The sequence below is a fragment of the Lathyrus oleraceus genome, chromosome 5 (genome assembly GCF_024323335.1).
Source record: "Lathyrus oleraceus cultivar Zhongwan6 chromosome 5, CAAS_Psat_ZW6_1.0, whole genome shotgun sequence".
Taxonomy (NCBI): Eukaryota; Viridiplantae; Streptophyta; class Magnoliopsida; order Fabales; family Fabaceae; genus Lathyrus; species Lathyrus oleraceus.
In genome coordinates this window covers 135,301,285-135,319,045 of record NC_066583.1, presented here as the reverse complement: position 1 = coordinate 135,319,045, position 17,761 = coordinate 135,301,285, and the positions used below count along the sequence as shown (strand labels likewise).

The following is a 17,761-nucleotide window of genomic DNA, read 5'->3' as shown; positions in this document are numbered from 1 at the left end:
GGGAAACAGACCCAAGCTGGCAAGACGCTGCCAACTTCGAGGAGTAACCCTGCTGGGGACACCCACTCAACTAAGGAGTCACTTGTTGGGAAAGCACCAACCTCTCAACCATGCTGATGAACCCAATTCTGAAACCGATCCAATGGCGCGATGCTAAACTTTTTCCAACAACCCAAACTCGGCTGGTCACCACGGCCTAGGGCTAATGGGTATGTTTGCAATGTTGATGCATGAGTTTTTTTCTTTTTTTTTTTCTTTTTTTCTTTTTTTTTTACACAATGCCCCATGATCATGGAAATGCTATGCACTAATGGTGCAATATGCTATGCTTATCTAAATGATGAATGCATAAACACACGTCTCCTTCAGAGACAACACCGGGGAACTCCGGGAACTGTGCCGAGGATCCTATAATCACGTCAACTTTCACCCTGCTGGGGAATGACAAACCTTGCTGAGGATGTACTCCATCGAACCCGAACTGCTTGGAGATTACCCTGCTAGGGGAGGCAACCCATTCTTATCTCTACTGGGGATGATTTTCTCCAAACCCGATCCGCTTGGGGATAATAAGTCATGAACAAACTTCAGTCTGAGCACTGGAAAACAAACTTCTGGCTTGTCACTTGGGATACCGAGAATGTTTTATGCTTGCATGCGTATGTTTGAATTTTACGATGGCGTAATGCTCCGTGAAAACGGGAATGCTACGCGATTTGGGAGGATGCAATGCAATATGATTCTACATGCAGGGATGCGAAATGCTGGGGAAAATGCCAAGCTGAAGCAAGGAATCCCGTTGGGGAAATGATTATAATCTTCCGGACCCTGGCACTACTGTTGGAGATGCACAGCATAATGAACTATGTGGGGAGATGACCGGCCGCGCGGTGTTCTAGTAATGGCGAGATACCGAGGCTCTGACTGGGGAGAGAACGACGCTGTAAAACTGTTGTTGGGGAATCAATAGTGGTTCTGGCAACCATAATCTACGGGAGATGACTCAGCAGGGGGAGGCAAACACCGATACGGTACCGAGGTTATGCTTCCAGGAAAGAGATCATCGATCTAGGATTGAAAACATCGATCTGGGATTGAAAACATCGATCTGGCATCGAACTCTGAGGAGCAGCTGCTTCTGCTGGGAAGATACAGTCTGGCACTGTCAACTCCGCTGGGGATATACAGTCTGGCACTGTTAACTCTACTAGGGAGTGTATAGTTTGAAACAACATGCTTGGGATGCACCGTAGTGAGAACCTGCTAGGGATTGAAGAATCCAACACTCTGATCAGCTCTGTAGGGATAAGACACCGGATTCGTCTGTTGGTGACTTCACTGGGGAAGATATTCACGGTCATCTGCAGGGGATTTTAAGGAAATGCCCCGAGGGTATCTGTTCTGAATAGACGATCCAAAGCACTTAAAATTTATAGCAATTTTAAATGTTTATTGAGCATGTACCTGTAAAGCCCTTATGTGTCATGATGCAATGTTTATCAAAAATTCGGACGCCATTTTTGCAAACAAAACAGTAAAATGAAAATGAACACATAGATGTACTGAATAACATGACTTTATTGATTAAATGGCCTCTGAATAGGCATTTACATCAGGAAGCAATCCCTGGAAAGAGGTAATCGCACAAAAAATAAAAACAGAAATTAATCTAACGGCAATGTGAAATGGATTTCTATTGGGTTTCAATTCTGCTATGACTCGCTCGTCTTCAAGATCCTCCAGATGATCAACCTTCTGAAAAGGTGATTGGACTGTTTCCTACCCTTTGAAAGTTTCCAGTTATCGACATGAGATGAGATTCAGAACTAACTCAGAATGCAGTCATTCGCTTAATCCCTAACTTTTGCCTGGATCGCCCTTTTCGGGTTTTCAATCCACCGGGATACCCATTTTTGCCTAAGTTGCCTTTTCAGGTTTTCAACTTACCGGGTGTACGATTTTTTCATTTTTAAATCCCTAATTTTTGCCCGAACCTTTTCATTTTCTTGGTTCGTCGGGATGCCCATTTTTTGCCTGGACTGTTCCTTTTACTGTCCAGCGGGTCTATTTTATGCAAAGTATTTTTTAACTGCGTCTGAGTTTACCGGGGAAGTGAAGTCTTCACCATCCATCGTTGCAAGCATCAAGGCCCCACCATCGAAAACCTTGGTGACGATATACGGTCCCTCATAGTTAGGAGTCCACTTGCCCCTGTGATCTGTCTGAGGAGGAAGGATCCTTTTCAACACTAAATCTCCAACTTGGAAACATCGAGGACGCACTTTCTGGTCAAAGGCTCTCTTCATCCGACTCTGATACAACTGCCCATGACAAATGGCTGCCATTCGCTTCTCTTCGATAAGACTCAACTCATTGAACCTTGTCCGAATCCATTCAGCTTCATCTAACTTGACATCCAACAGGACTCTTAGAGAAGGAATCTCCACTTCAACAGGTAGGACTGCTTCCATACCATACACCAGGGAGTAAGGGGTTGCCCCGGTCGATGTACGTACTGAAGTGCGGTACCCATGCAAGGCGAAGGGTAGCATCTCATGCCAATCTCTGTACGTAACGACCATCTTCTGCACAATCTTCTTTATGTTCTTATTCGCTGCCTCAACAGCACCATTCATCTTAGGACGGTAAGGGGAAGAATTGTGATGCTGAATGTTGAAGTTCTGGCACAACTCCTTCATCATTTTGTTATTGAGATTGGAACCATTATCAGTAATGATTCTTTCAGGAATCCCATAACGACAAATGATTTCTTTCTTGATGAAACGGGCAACCACATGTCTGGTGACATTCGCGAATGACGCTGCTTCGACCCACTTGGTGAAATAGTCGATGGCAACGAGGATGAAGCGATGCCCATTGGAAGCGGTCGGCTCAATCTTTCCAATCATGTCAATGCCCCACATCGCAAACGGCCACGGCGAAGACATCACATTCAGAGGATTCGGCGGTACATGCACCTTATCAGCATAAATCTGGCATTTATGACACTTCCGAGCATACTTGAAACAATCTGATTCCATGGTCATCCAATAATAACCCTCCCTTAACAATTTCTTAGCCATTGCATGTCCGCCGGCGTGAGTACCGAAGGAACCTTCATGAACTTCCTGCATTAACATGTCCGCCTCGTGTCTGTCCACGCATCTGAGCAAAACCAAGTCGAAGTTCCTCTTATACAGCACATCGTCTTTATTCAAGAAGAAACTGCCTGCCAATCTTCTCAAAGTCTTTCTATCATTGTTGGATGCCCCTGCAGGGTACTCTTGATTCTTCAGAAAGCACTTGATGTCGTGATACCAAGGCTTGTCATTAACTACTAGTTCAGCAGCAAACACATACGCGGCCCTATCAAGGCGCATTACATCGATCCTGGGAGCATGGTTCCACCGAACCACCTTAATCATGGAGGATAGAGTAGCAAGAGCATCTGCCATCTGGTTCTCATCACGAGGTATACGATACAGCTTTACTGTTGTGAAGAAAGTCAACAGTCTTCTCGTGTAATCTCTGTAGGGGACCAGAGTAGGCTGGAGAGTATTCCAATCACCATTCACTTGATTGATCACTAGAGCTGAATCTCCAAAGATGTCCAGAGTCTTGATTCTCAGATCAATGGCTTGCTCAATACCCAAGATACAGGCCTCGTACTCAGCTTCATTATTGGTGCACTCGAAAGTCAGACGAGCGGTGAAAGGCATGTGGGCACCTTTCGGAGTGGTAATGACAGCACCAATTCCACTTCCTCTGGCATTGACAGCCCCATCAAACGTTAAAATCCACTTTTCATCTGGATCAGGTCCCTCCCCAACAACTGGCTCTTCACAGTCTTTCATCTTGAGGAACATGATGTCTTCATCTGGGAAATCAAACTTCATCGGCTCGTAATCATCAATCGGCTGCTGAGCAAGATAGTCTGACAGAATACTCCCTTTGATGGCTTTCTGGGATGTATACTGGATGTCGTACTCTGTCAGTACCATTTGCCAACGAGCAACCCTTCCGGTGAGAGCTGGCTTCTCAAATATGTACTTGACTGGATCCATTTTGGAGATCAGTAAGGTTGTGTAAGTCAGCATGTATTGTCTCAATCGCTTAGCAGCCCATGCAAGTGCACAACATGTCTTTTCAAGCATTGAGTATCTCGACTCGCAGTCTGTGAATTTTTTACTCAGGTAGTAAATGGCATGCTCTTTCCTGCCTGTCTCGTCGTGTTGACCGAGAACACAACCCATAGAATTGTCAAGTACCGTCAAGTACATAATCAGCGGTCTCCCTGGGACTGGAGGCATAAGGATAGGAGGATTCTGCAAATACTCTTTTATTTTCTCAAAAGCCCTTTGACAATCGTCGTTCTACCTGATAGCCTGATCTTTCCTCAGCAACTTGAAAATTGGCTCACACGTGGCTGTTAGGTGAGAGATGAACCTTGCAATGTAGTTCAACCTCCCTAAGAACCCACGGACTTGCTTCTCTGTTCTTGGCTCAGGCATTTCCTGTATTGCTTTCACTTTGTCAGGATCCACCTCAATCCCTTTTCCGCTAACAATAAAACCCAGCAATTTTCCAGATCTCACACCGAAAGTGCACTTGTTTGGATTAAGCCTCAGCTTGAATTTCCTTAACCGTTCAAACAATTTATGCAGATTCACCAAATGTTCTTCTTCTGTCTGAGATTTGGCAATCATATCGTCCACATAAACCTCGATTTCATGATGAATCATATCATGGAATAGAGTCACCATGGCTCGTTGATATGTTGCCCCAGCGTTTTTCAGACCAAACGGCATCACCTTGTAGCAGAAGGTGCCCCATGGGGTTATGAAAGTTGTCTTCTCCATGTCTTCTGGTGCCATCTTGATTTGGTTATAACCAGAAAAGCCATCCATGAAGGAGAATACCGAGAACTGAGCTGTGTTATCCACCAAAACGTCGATGTGAGGTAATGGGAAATCATCTTTAGGGCTAGCTCTGTTCAGATCCCGGTAGTCGACACACATCCGTACCTTTCCATCCTTCTTAGGTACTGGAACGATGTTTGCGACCCATGGCGGATAATTGGTAACCGCTAGGAACCCTGCATCCAACTGTTTCTGCACTTCTTCCTTTATCTTTACAGCCATCTCTGGTCTTGTTCTTCTGAGCTTCTGCTTGACCGGAGGACAACCTTCTTTGAGAGGCAAGTGGTGTACCACAATGTCTGTGTCAAGCCCTGGCATATCCTGATAAGACCAAGCGAAAACGTCGACATACTCTTGCAACAGTTCAATCAACCCCTTCTTCACATCATCTTCCAAAGCAGCCCCTATCTTGATTTCTCTCTTGACGTCCTCGGTGCCAAGATTAATCACTTCAGTAGCCTCTTGATGCGGTTGAATGACCCTTTCCTCCTGTTTTAGCAGCCTGGCAAGTTCTTCAGGGAGTTCACAGTCTTCATCAACCTCTTCTTCAGCTTGGAAGATTGGATTTTCGAAGTCGCAGCGAGCCATAGCAGAACTGTTATCAATAGGATCCGGTGATGTGCATCTGCATGAGTGATGGTATGTGCTTATGAGTGTGAACAGTGAGTGAAAACTAAACAAAACATTGCCAAATATTTTTATTCTTTTGAAATTTTGAAAACTGTAAAAATAGAAAAAACAGTGAACAAGATTTTGAATGCAAAAGACGTCCTTCATTTATGATAAACAATGCAGGTATTCACATAGATGAGCCCTACAATGAGTCATTACGCCCTGGGCGTAACGTAAGACTTGGACATGCATGAATAAACAAAGAAAAATTACTCCTCTAGAAGAGTGACTTGGACAATTTCCTCGGAAGACCAATTGTTGATGACTTCACCCGGGATCCTCGGACGCACCCAGTTGTCGATGTTGCAATCACTATCCCCATCTTCATCGTTGATTGCAGAAATCTGGCCATATTGGATGACGCCAGCACTGGAGAAAGTAATCGGCCCCTGACGAGTCTGAAGTGCTGAAGTTGTAGAAGTCAACGCTGGTTGATACCCAATCCCAAACTTGTCATCTTTCATCGGTAACTCCAACAGACGTCCCCAACCGGGAGCAATACCTGAATCCACCAAAGCTTGCGCCTGCTTGAAAGATGAGATAGGGGCGCCTGCTTTAAACTCTTCTAACGGAGCTGCATCCTTAATCTGAACTGACTCAAAGGCCTGACAGAGAGTCTCTTGAATTTCACCTTCCACCTCTATATACTTGAAGGTAGACAGGTTACTTACCAGTATGTCCTCCTCACCATAGACGGTGACAATTCTTCCATTGACTGGGAACTTGATCTTCTGATGTAGTGTTGAGGAGACTGCCCCAGCATTGTGGATCCAAGGACGACCCAAAAGGCAACTGTACGAGGGACTGATATCCATCACATAGAATACGGTGTTGAAGGTTTGTGATCCAATATGAATTGGCAATTCTACCTCTCCAAACACCGACCTCTTAGAACCATCGAAGGCTCTCACCATGAGATCGGAAGGTTTCAAGATCAAACCTTCTACTTCCAACCTTGACAGGGCTCTCTTGGGTAGCACATTGAGAGAGGAACCTGTATCCACCAGAACATGAGATAACACGGTGTCTTTGCATTCCATTGAGATATGCAAAGCCTTGTTATGGTTGCGTCCAGCTGGTGTTAAGTCAGAATCAGTAAAGCCCAGCCCATTGCTCGCATGAACATTTGCAATGATCCCTTCTAGCTGGTTTACTGAGATCTCCTGAGGCACATATGCAGCATTAAGGACTTTCAGAAGTGCCTCCCTGTGTGCCTCTGAACACAATAGGAGTGAGAGAATGGATATCTTAGACGGCGTCTGAATCAACTGATCGACTACCTTGTAGTCGCTTTTCTTTATGATTCTCAGAAGCTCGTCCACATCCTTCGCAAAAGTGGGCTCAGAGCCAGTCTGGGGTGCAGAAGTGCCCTCATTTACAACTTGCTTGCCTTTGGCTTTCGCCGCAGCATCAACATTATCATCTTGGGTAACCGGTGGTGAGAACAGTCTGCCACTCCTGGTGAATCGCCCGATTCCACCAACATTGTCCACTGCGGGACCTTCAACTTCGAGTTCAGACTTTTGACCCTCTTCTACCTTCAAAGGTCGTTCCACCCCATGATCGTGTGTGTATACACTCCCCCCATAATGCCACAGAATGGCCCTTTCACTTGTGAAAGGTAAAGGACCAGGGGTTGTGATTGTCATAGCAGACGGTCGCACTGGTGGCACTGGTTGCGCTTCTGGCACACTGATCTGATTAGTCGGGTAAAAGATGGTGATAGTAGCAACATCATAGTCATACTCAGGAATCTCGTTCATTGAAACAAAAACATCCGGAACACCGGAATCAAGTTCAGTTACATCAAGATCAGGCACATTGTTTGGTATATCATCAACAACATTTGGAAAATTAAATACATCAATGGGAAATACACAATCAGCAGGAACAACATCTGTGAATTCTTCAACAGCGTCTTCAAACACCTCTTCAACTACCCCTTCAGCAAATTCTTTGTCAGACAAGTCTTCAACTTGGAGGGTACCATTGTCAAGCAAAACCTGGATACCCTGTTGCAGTTTCAAGCAATCCTTACCCTGTGTAGCGCATTCCGAACAACCTTTCCCACACCCGGGGAAGACATCGGCCTTCAACAAGCATTCCTTAATTTCCCACAACGGGGTCTTCAACTTCAACACATCCTTAACAGACTTGGCTTCTCCCTCCAGCATATTAACGTTTGCACCACCATGCTGTGGCATGGGATTGTTGACAACATTAGGAGCCGGTGCAAGGCTGATAGCCTTTGAATCAATAAGGTCCTGAACTACGTGCTTAAAAGCTTTGCAGTTCTCAATATTGTGGCCAGGTGCCCCAGAGTGGAAGCTACACCTAGCGTTGGCATCGTAACCCACCGGAAGTCTACCAACAGGAGGGGCCAGAGTGCGTAGCTGCACCAGTTGTAGCTGTTGAAGATTGGCAAGCAGTTGAGCGCACGACATAGGAAGAGTGTCGAAACGCCGGTCCATCATCCTCTGCCTCTGTTGATAGGTGGGTCTGTTACCTGGTTGTTGTTGTTGTTGATACTGAGCTTGCTGACGTTGTGGTTGCTGTTGTTGGTATTGATTCTGTTAACGCTGTGGTTGTTGTTGTTGTTGTAGTGGTGCTGCAGCCGGAATAGTCACAGCCGCAACATACGGTTGCTGATGATAGTTTTGAAAATTATTCCTCCGAACACCTCTGTTCTGATATGAAGATGCAGAATTCACACCCCCTTCCCTCTGCTTCTGTCCTCCCATAAATGGCTTCTTTACCCCAGATGAAGATCCACCTCCATTGTGGCTCTTGTAGGTCTTCAGGTAATTCTCTACCCTCTCTCCGGTAGCGACCACATCAGCGAAGTTGGAGGCATTGCAACCCACCAGACGCTCCAGATAAGGTCCAGGCAGCGTATTCATGAACATGTTGGCCATCTCCTTTTCCAACATGGGAGGTTGAACACGGGAAGCTGTCTCCCTCCAGCGTTGAGCGTATTCCCTGAAGCACTCATTGCTTTTAAGAGACAGGTTCTGGAGTTGAGTTCTATCTGGGGCCATGTCTGCATTATACTGGTATTGCTTCACAAAAGCCTCCGCCAAATCCCTCCAGCAACGGATATGGGCTCTATCCAACCTCATGTACCATTCTAGGGATGCCCCAGCTAAGCTGTCCTGGAAGAAGTACATGAGTAGCTTCTCGTCATCAGAGTATGCAACCATCTTTCGGAAGTAAGCTTGCACATGGGTCTTCGAGCAAGAGCTACCATTGTACTTGTCGAAGATTGGGACTTTGAACTTTGGTGGGACCCTCACGCCTGGGACCAATCCCAAGTCAGAAACATCTACCCCCAAGGGATTCTGTCCTTCTACCGCCTTCAGCCTCTCCTCTAATCTCCTGAACATGGGATCCATGCCATGGCCCATGCCAAAGTCTTCTGGCAGCAAGAACTGATCATCTTGATCATCGTGGATGGGTTGTTGATCAGGATTGTTATGTGGGATCGGGACAGGCCCCGGTCCATTAACCTCTCCAATTGGAGGATCAGTCACGACCTCCGGTTGAGTAGTTGCAGGATTCCTTTGTATCATTTGTCTAATCTCTTGCTGTCCCTGCGCTACTCCCTGGACCACGTCCATGAACTGGTTCATGCGGACCCTCATCTTTGCGAGCTCTGCTTGTAGATTCTCCATTGCTCGTTGCTGGTTTCTGCGGGTACCGTACCGGTGAATTCCTGAATCGGCTATCCTGCTGATGGAACACCAAATAATATGAGAACACCGCGGCGACACCTGTTATGCAAGAATATGCAAGAATGAAATGTTAATGCAATGACATGTTTATCACTTCAAAAAGGTATTCTACCCCCTTGATTCCAGTCTCACGAGAAAATCGAGCCATAGATAAACTTCGGAGATCAAGATGCAATAGAGAGAAGGTCTTCATACAGATAAATTCAAAGAGAATGGTCTTAGCCAATAGTACATCAAAAGAGGATCTCCACAACAAGCCTGTGGATCATCACTACACAGCAATAAAGCAAAAGTAAAGGGAGGAACAAGAATCAGGACTCAGCCTCCTGTGTACAAACCATAAGGACTGCTCCTCACTTCAGCCAGTAATGCTATCGTGTCGGGATGATCTGGAGATTCTGTCAAACGCCGGATAAGTAGATTCCTCTTGTGAATGACTCCATCCATCTCGTTGATGTGCTCTCTGTAGTAATTCCCATCATCCTCTCCGAACACCTCTTCAAGTCTGGATTTCTTCAAACCTGCCAACACCTTAAGTTCTTCAATCTGTCCTCGAGCCTCATTGAGTTGATCGGTGATGTAACCATTGGTAGAACGGGCACACAGAAGCTCATTGTTCTTCTCTTTCAACAAAGTCTTCAATTTCTCCATCTGACCAGTCAGTTCGGTCACCATCTCCTTCTCCTTTGCCTTCTGAGAAGTTGAAAATGCATCCCATCGCTCTTGCCACCCAGCTAATTTACCATGCGCATCCATTAACTGTTGCTTGACTCGCCTCAACTCAGAACTGGATGATCCCAAGGCCTTGTCTGTCTTCCTGAAGAAGTCCACCTCCACAGCTAATTTTCCTTCTGCTTCCTCTTGCAATCTGATGGCTTCCCCCTTCTGATATTCTGCCTCATGGAATTGATGCATATAGCCTTGCAATTTCACACTTAACTCCGAGTTTTCAATTTGAAGCTCCTCCATGGCTTTCTTCAATTTGTCATACTCCTCTCTGCTCACTGCTGTTGACTGCTCCGGAGTAGGTGGATACAAAGGTTCTTCAATAGGAAATGGCAGACCAAACTCTTCAACTCTTCCTTGAAGCCACTCTTCATACTGAGGATAAGTCCTACAATCTCCTTTTCCAAGCACAGTTCTTCCTCTCTTGATCACCTTGAGCCAGGCCTCAGGTGCCTTACGGGATACAGTCAAATCAAGCGAAGAATGGAAAAACAGTGATTCTTCCACGTCCTTTTCCAAAGGCGGAGTTCTTAAAGCATATCCAAACTGTCTAACTGCTAGAGAAGGATTATAGTTGATTCCTCCTCTTCTTCCTACCAACGGTACATTTGGGAAATTCCCACAACTGTGAATAATATCTGCCCGAAGCAAACTCCTATCAGGCCACCAAGAAATATCTTCAGCCCTCAACCCCATCAATCTCTTCGACCAACTCAACGAGTCCTCGACATCAACGAACGCTCCTGATTTGGGTAGGTGAGAACTGAACCATTTATAAAACAAAGGCGCACAACAATTCAACAATCCTCCTTTTCTATTCTCATTCCTGTGATGCACCGAATGAAAGAAATCTCCTAGTAAGGTCGGCACCGGATTTCCCAACACAAAAAGGCGTATTGCATCCATGTCCACAAATTTGGCAACATTAGGGAACAGGACAATCCCATACACACAAAGAGCCAACACAACATTGAAACCCCTCTGGTCACCATCTTCAAATCTCCTCTTTGCTTCTCCCAGCAAGAAACTCAAATGAAAACCACTGACTCCTCCCTTCTGACACATATTAGCCTTCAAGACTGATTTCCCCAAATATGTGGCCGAAGCAACCATGCTGAGATCGGGCAGAAACTCAGAACTGTAGAACAACAGCTGTGACTTGATAGGAACTCTGAGAAAACTGGCAATCTCCTCCAAAGTAGGGACCAAAATATAATCCGGGAATGTGAAACACCTCAATGGAGGGTCATAGAACTGCAGCAGTGTAAAGAGAGCATCATGTTGATCTTTGGAGAGAACCGTGACGGAGCTTAGAATCAAACCGTAATCCTTCCGGAATCCTTCTAGAGAATCGTGATCCATTGACTTCATCAGTTGTTGAATAGGCTCCAAACAAACCACTGGAAACTTGTAAGCGACGTGTCTTTTTCTGCCAATATCCATCTCGGGAGAACCAGAAAACCCCGACCGGAATCAAGAAGAAGATGTAAACCCCCTAGAAATGGATAAACATGTGTTAAATGATATGAATGCAAAATGATGTGATGCAATGTAATGACATGGAAACCAGGACTGCTGTATCCGCTTGAACATCTGTCGGGTTGCACTGTCTGAAGAAAAAAACCACTGAGGAATATAATACAAGACCAAAACTCTACTCCAGAAAACCGGGTTGGTTGGAGGTTAAGGTTTCCTGAATTTAGCCCGCCCCTCACTGGTAGGTTCTAAGAACAGAAGTTTGTCAGTTTCAGCCCTTCAGTCGAGAATAATACGTTTACCACTGAAGGTTTGGCATTATTACGGGATAAAAGACCCCTGCTGACTCCCCTCAACAGGATATCCTAAAGCAAGTTCCCAGTCTCGGGGTCCTCGGATTGAGCAGCGAGAATGCACCCACCAAAGCTAACATAAACGCGTCTCGGAGGAGAGGCCTCGACTGAGTTCTCGGGAAATGGTCACCAGAGTCGATGATTTCTAGAGGAATATCTGTCGTTATGGAACACCCATAGGACAGAATATATCCAAAAGAAACCTCGTCTGGAATGTGGGTCTCATGAACGACTTAACGTAGCAACATACCACGCAAGCCTCATGACTATCCACTCTAACACCTATGTGTACACTCAAGCCTGGGTAGTGGGCTTATCTCTCGTAGAACAGTCCCAACCCAACAAACAAACAACCCATAGATACAGCAAGCATATGTACATGAATGCAATAAGGTAAAGCAGGTAAATGCTGAAAATAAATAACTGTACAAAAGAATAAACACCTAACAAACAAGAAACCTACAAAAGCTATGAGGGACTCGCTTAGGGAAACCGATGTCCCCAGCAGAGTCGCCAGCTGTCGCAACCCGAAAAATACAGAGGTGCGAAAAAACAACCGGCGAGAAAGAAATGACAGAAGAGTCGCCACCGTGCGTTATTTATCCCAAAGGAGGGAAAGGAAACGCTCGAAGTAAACCTGAAGAGAAGGAAAGGAAAAGACAAGGTCTCGCAACCAAATCTTGGGTTCGGGAGTCGATTATGCGAAGGGAAGGTATTAGCACCCCTACGCATCCGTAGTACTCTACGGGATCCACTCTTGTTGTTTCTTGTCTAAAGGGTGTGAGTTTATCTAATGTACTATTTACTAAAAGGGTCAAGAGAAAAAATGACTCGCACAGATATCGCATCCACTGCATACGTATCTCATCTGGAATGAGAATCAGAGTCTTCGTAGCTCGGCTACCTATGGGTTAAGGATAAGTGTGCTTGCTAAGACATCGCGTCTTATGCCTACGTATCTCATCGGGAATGAGAATCAGAGCAAAACGTAGTTCAAACAACTACGGGGAATAAGGGTCTCGATTGCAACTAGGGCAAGAGAAAGGGAAAGTCTCAATCACAACGAGGGCGAGAGAAATGATCGCAACGAGGGCAAAGGCAAACAAGGATTAGTTGTTAGTCGTTAGTCAAACTCGGCAAGACATCGCATCTTGTGCCTACGTATCTCATCTGAACATGAGAATCAGAGTTGCCGTAGTTCGGCTCACGCAAACAAAACAGACACAGGCAAAGGCAAACGTGGAGCCTGAATGCCAATCACTGGGCTTACATCAGCATCCGAACCAAAACACACACAAAAGGGCAAACGTGGAGCCCGACTGCCAATCACTGGACTTATATCAGCATCCGAACCAAAACACACACAAAAGGGCAAACGTGGAGCCCGACTGCCAATCACTGGACTTATATCAGCATCCGAACCAAAACACACACAAAAGGGCAAACGTGGAGCCCGACTGCCAATCACTGGACTTACATCAGCATCCGAACCAAAACACACACAAAAAGAAAAAAGAAAGGTGCCCGGAGTGGTCTCGCACGACCACCTGCCTACATACCTCGTCTGGAACAAGGATCAGGGCGATGTAGTTCCCCTACATAGGGGTTGCCATCTGAACATGGACTTAGAAAGGAGGACACCAGTTGTGTCAAAGGAGAGTGGGCAATGTGTTCACGTCCTAGCAGTAGGTGTCGCAGCTCGCTGAATCGAGTCTCAGGCAGTTACCTCTTTGCAATAGAACGGACTACATGCCACAAGATCGGAGACGCTCGGAAAGGTCTAGAAGTGGGGAAGCTCTGCCCTAGAGTTGTCATGCAATATGTACTTAAGTGTTAGGATTTACAAATGGGAATATCTACCTAAGGTTAGCATGCAAAGAATATGGGAATTCTACCTATGTTATCATACAAAAGGTTCTATCTAATGGGTGCTACCTAATCGGAACAAGAATCGACGAATGGAGCAAGGAGAAGTGTTAGGGATAAAGGTAGATGGCGATGCACGAAGCAATCGACTTACAAGGTTGATGGCGATGCATAAAGCAATCGACTTACAAGGTTGATGGCGATGCATAAAGCAATCGACTTACAAAAGGGTGGATGAATACGTGCTGGTTCTGTTAGGTTTTGAGAAAAGTGATCACTCGACGTTGGACCGAGATTTTGGTCTTGTTTTGAAATGGTTATCGGATGTTCATTTTAATTCTTGTATTAACAGATGAATAAAGAATGAAAGAATAAATATTATACATTTCATGGGAGAGGGGTACATTTGTTATGAATGGGGGTTGTCATGGCAAACAAACAATAATAATACATGCCTCATACACCATACAAGTAGGTCACAGTTAATCAAACAAGTAAGGTATAAACAAATATATAATCGAATCAAATAATCAAAGAATGAAATAATAAAGCATTAAACAATGTATGAGTGTAAGTGCAAAGGAACCGGCTCATTGTAAGAAAGCCCAAGAGTAAGCTATGTGAGGTCGATGGCGATGCTTAAGAAGCAATCGACTTACAAGGGTGTGAAAAATGGGCTCGATATTAAATCGAGAAAAGTATGATTTTTATAGTTTAAAAAAAATGGTTTTTGAACTATGCATTTACTAACAAATGAAATTATAATAGACATAAAAAAAAGATATTAACAAAATACTAAAAGAATAAAAAATGCTAAAAAGAAAAAATAAAGAGAAATAAAAAATGCCAAAAAGATGCCACACATGAGTGTTGAACCCACCCCACTCAAGAATATGCACACTGCCCTTCTCCACCAGACCACTCAGGATTATTTAATATTTTGATGCTACTTTAAATATATGAACCGGGATAAAAAATAAAAAAAATTAAGAACAATAAAAGAAAATACTAACATATAAACATTTTTATGGTTTTTACCTCTGTTAAAAAAAACAAATTAAATTAAATAAAAAGGAATTAGAAAAAAATTAAAAAAAAGAAAAGAACGAAATGGAGACGACGAAGCAGGAACTCGTCTTCCTTCCACCTCTCCCCAACCTCACGAACTCCCTCAAGCTCAGAGAAATCTCTCCCTCATCGCTCTCTCAATCTCGTTCGCACCTATCTCTCATTCTCACCAAAACCCTCTCAATCGCGCTCTCTCTATCTCACCAAAATCGTTCTCTCTCAACTCTCAACATCTCTCTCTCACTCACACGATATCTCCATCAACAAGCATATGAAAAGGATAAAAGGAAAAAAAAGGAGAAGTTCTTACAAAGTGTCACGACGGTGGTGAAAGGCGTGAAGAAGCTGGCCTCCAGGTAATCGATTTTGGGATTTTTCTTTGTTTCAGACTTTCGCCTCCAAGTCTTCTGTGAATAGTGGCCGCCTCTAACCTTTAGAAATTAGGGTTTTCTTTGCTTCAGATTTTTGCCTCTAGGTCCCCTGTTGTTTACTGATTCATCCTCCTTTTATATTCTGTGAATTAGGGTTACAAATTGGTGCCCTTGTGTTCCAGAAAAGTTACTCTGCAAAGCACTTTGGAGGCTCAGAAATTGGATTGCCCTATCCATGTTAGATTCAAGAAAAGGTATCCTTTCTTCTCTGCTTTGACCTCATATCAATTTGGGATGTTTTTGGACTTTGCCCTCTGACTGTTGGTTAATGGTTTTGCACTGTAGGTTTTGCAAATTGACTGATTAATGTGTGCCTTTTTACCGCAGTAAAAAAAATGGTGAGCTTGGTTTGACTTGGGATAATGGATATTTTGAAGAGTGATGGTTTTAATGCATAGACTGGCTGCAGTAGGTGACATGATAAATTGGAATTAGGAGATGAGGTTATCAGATCAAAAGTAATCGGCTGAAATGGTAACTGTTAAAGGCAAGTGTGCTTGTGCTTTGGTTTTCTTTGAATTGTTATGGCTAAAGTTAGTGGTTGAAGAATGATGAATGAAATTGTGGCAGATGGTTTTGTTGTAGGTTTGGAATAAGATGTTGTTTTGATGTGTGTTCCACTGTTGGGAAGATGGCGTGCTACTGAGATGCTTATTCCCATATATGCTTGGCCTTGATTACAATTTTGTTGCAACTTCTGGGTAGTGGTCCACAACATGGCATGTGACACATGGTGTTGGCAAAGTATGCAAGTCTGTACTTTGTTTATCGCTGTTGTATCAAGTTAGTTCATGGACTAGCTGAACAAGGATGTTGGCTTGTCTACAGGTATTGGTTGTGATGAAGACGTTGCCGCAGTTAAATGTGTGTTTTGTTGCTGACATATACTTTGAATAGGTTGTAAGCAAGAATGTTATAGCTGTCACATATTGGAGATTGCTCTCAGGTAACTTGAACATGAGTCCTCCTTGTGTACATTGTGTAGTTGAAGGGGGTGAGTTAAGCAAGACCTTGCACATAAAGTTATCGGCTTCTTGTCTATATTGGTCAAAGTTCTTATCGCCGTTCAACAATGCTCTCTTTGAAAGAAGAACATGTGCACCAGCATATTTGTTATCCCAACTGAAGATATCAGGTTGATCATCAGCTCCCAAAGATTTCACCAATTTGTAATAGTAAACTGCATTTGTTGCTCTAAAAAGCCATGCAGCTCCCCACAATAGTTCATCCTTGAATCCGGAATATGAGCAATAAAACGGACAAGCAGCGGAAACGAGTGAATTACTATATGAACCTTGATACTGCAAAGCAAACTGATAAACCTTCTGTGCAGTTCTCAACAAAAGCTTAGAATAAGATGGATCAACTTTTCTGAAAACAATAGAAGCTGCAGCAAGTGCGGCGGCAGTTTCAGCAGCAACATCGGAAACGGGATTCTTCGAAGATACATAATAAACAGTTCTAACAGTATCTATATCTTCTGGTCTTTCTCAGCATTTGTGATCGACGTTTGGATCTCCGACACCGACATAAAGTCTTCCGGGTGTTGATGTTGCGCATTTGAGGAAATAATCGGCGGCATAACGAATCGCGGCACGTGCTTCTTTCATTTGAGGTCCCATTCTTTTACCATATTCAATTGTGCTCCATGATAGCATTGTTGTTGTGAATGCCATTGGAAAATTGAATCTCACATTGTCTCCTGCCTCATGATTCCAAGATAGCCAAGACAATTATACCATTACAGCTCGGTGCACTGAGGGATTTTGCCTAGGTTGCAAGTCTGCTAGCATTTGGCTTAGATTTCAAAGCAATGTAGTAAGCAAACCAAAGGTCAGTTGGCATTTGAATTGGCTATGTTACAGTTATGTGTCTTAGGTTGCAACAAGGTACTGAATGGCATTTTCTGCAGGATTTGCACCAGTTGGGTTCAGTGATGGTCCCAATAGTTGCTTGCTGCTAGGTATGTTGTAGCAGGGTGATACTCATGAATTTGTCCTCAAGGTGATGCACTCGATATGCTGAGGTTTCCTTATGTTTCACTATGATCATAAGGTGACTGCTTTTCGAAATCTCCAACCGACTCCACCTCCATACTTTTCTGAAGCTGTGATCCAACATGTAAAGTATATTGGTCATCCTGAAAGGAATTTGAATCTCCACTTGAAGCAGCATCTGTCTTAGCCAGAGCCTGTACTGTCCCAGTGACCACTGCAAAAGGACTCACCACTCTTCGTCGAGAGGCTGTACGCAGGCGTCTCGTTGGAACCGTACCAACATTTAAATTAGCAGACCTACTTCCAGATAGTACGGACGGATGAGCTCCAGTTGAATAGTGTGCATAAGGCAAATCAGTTCCAATTTCAATGGCCCTTTGAGTGTAAGCCTTTATCCTGTTTTTGTGCTTCTTCTGAACTGACTTCAATGATCTTCTACTTTCATAGGTACCAAGCAAATAATAAGTGCTGGTTTCTCCTTCATCTTCATCGTATGCAACATCTTCACACCCAAACTCTGCT

The 17,761-nt window shown here is 44.2% G+C and overlaps 1 pseudogene; it reads right to left on the bottom strand.

Moving 5' to 3' along the window:
• Positions 1-16,021: 16,021 nt before the first annotated feature.
• On the bottom strand, positions 16,022-16,948 carry LOC127079249 (endoglucanase 9-like; annotated as a pseudogene).
• Between the last annotated feature and the right edge of the window lie 813 nt (positions 16,949-17,761).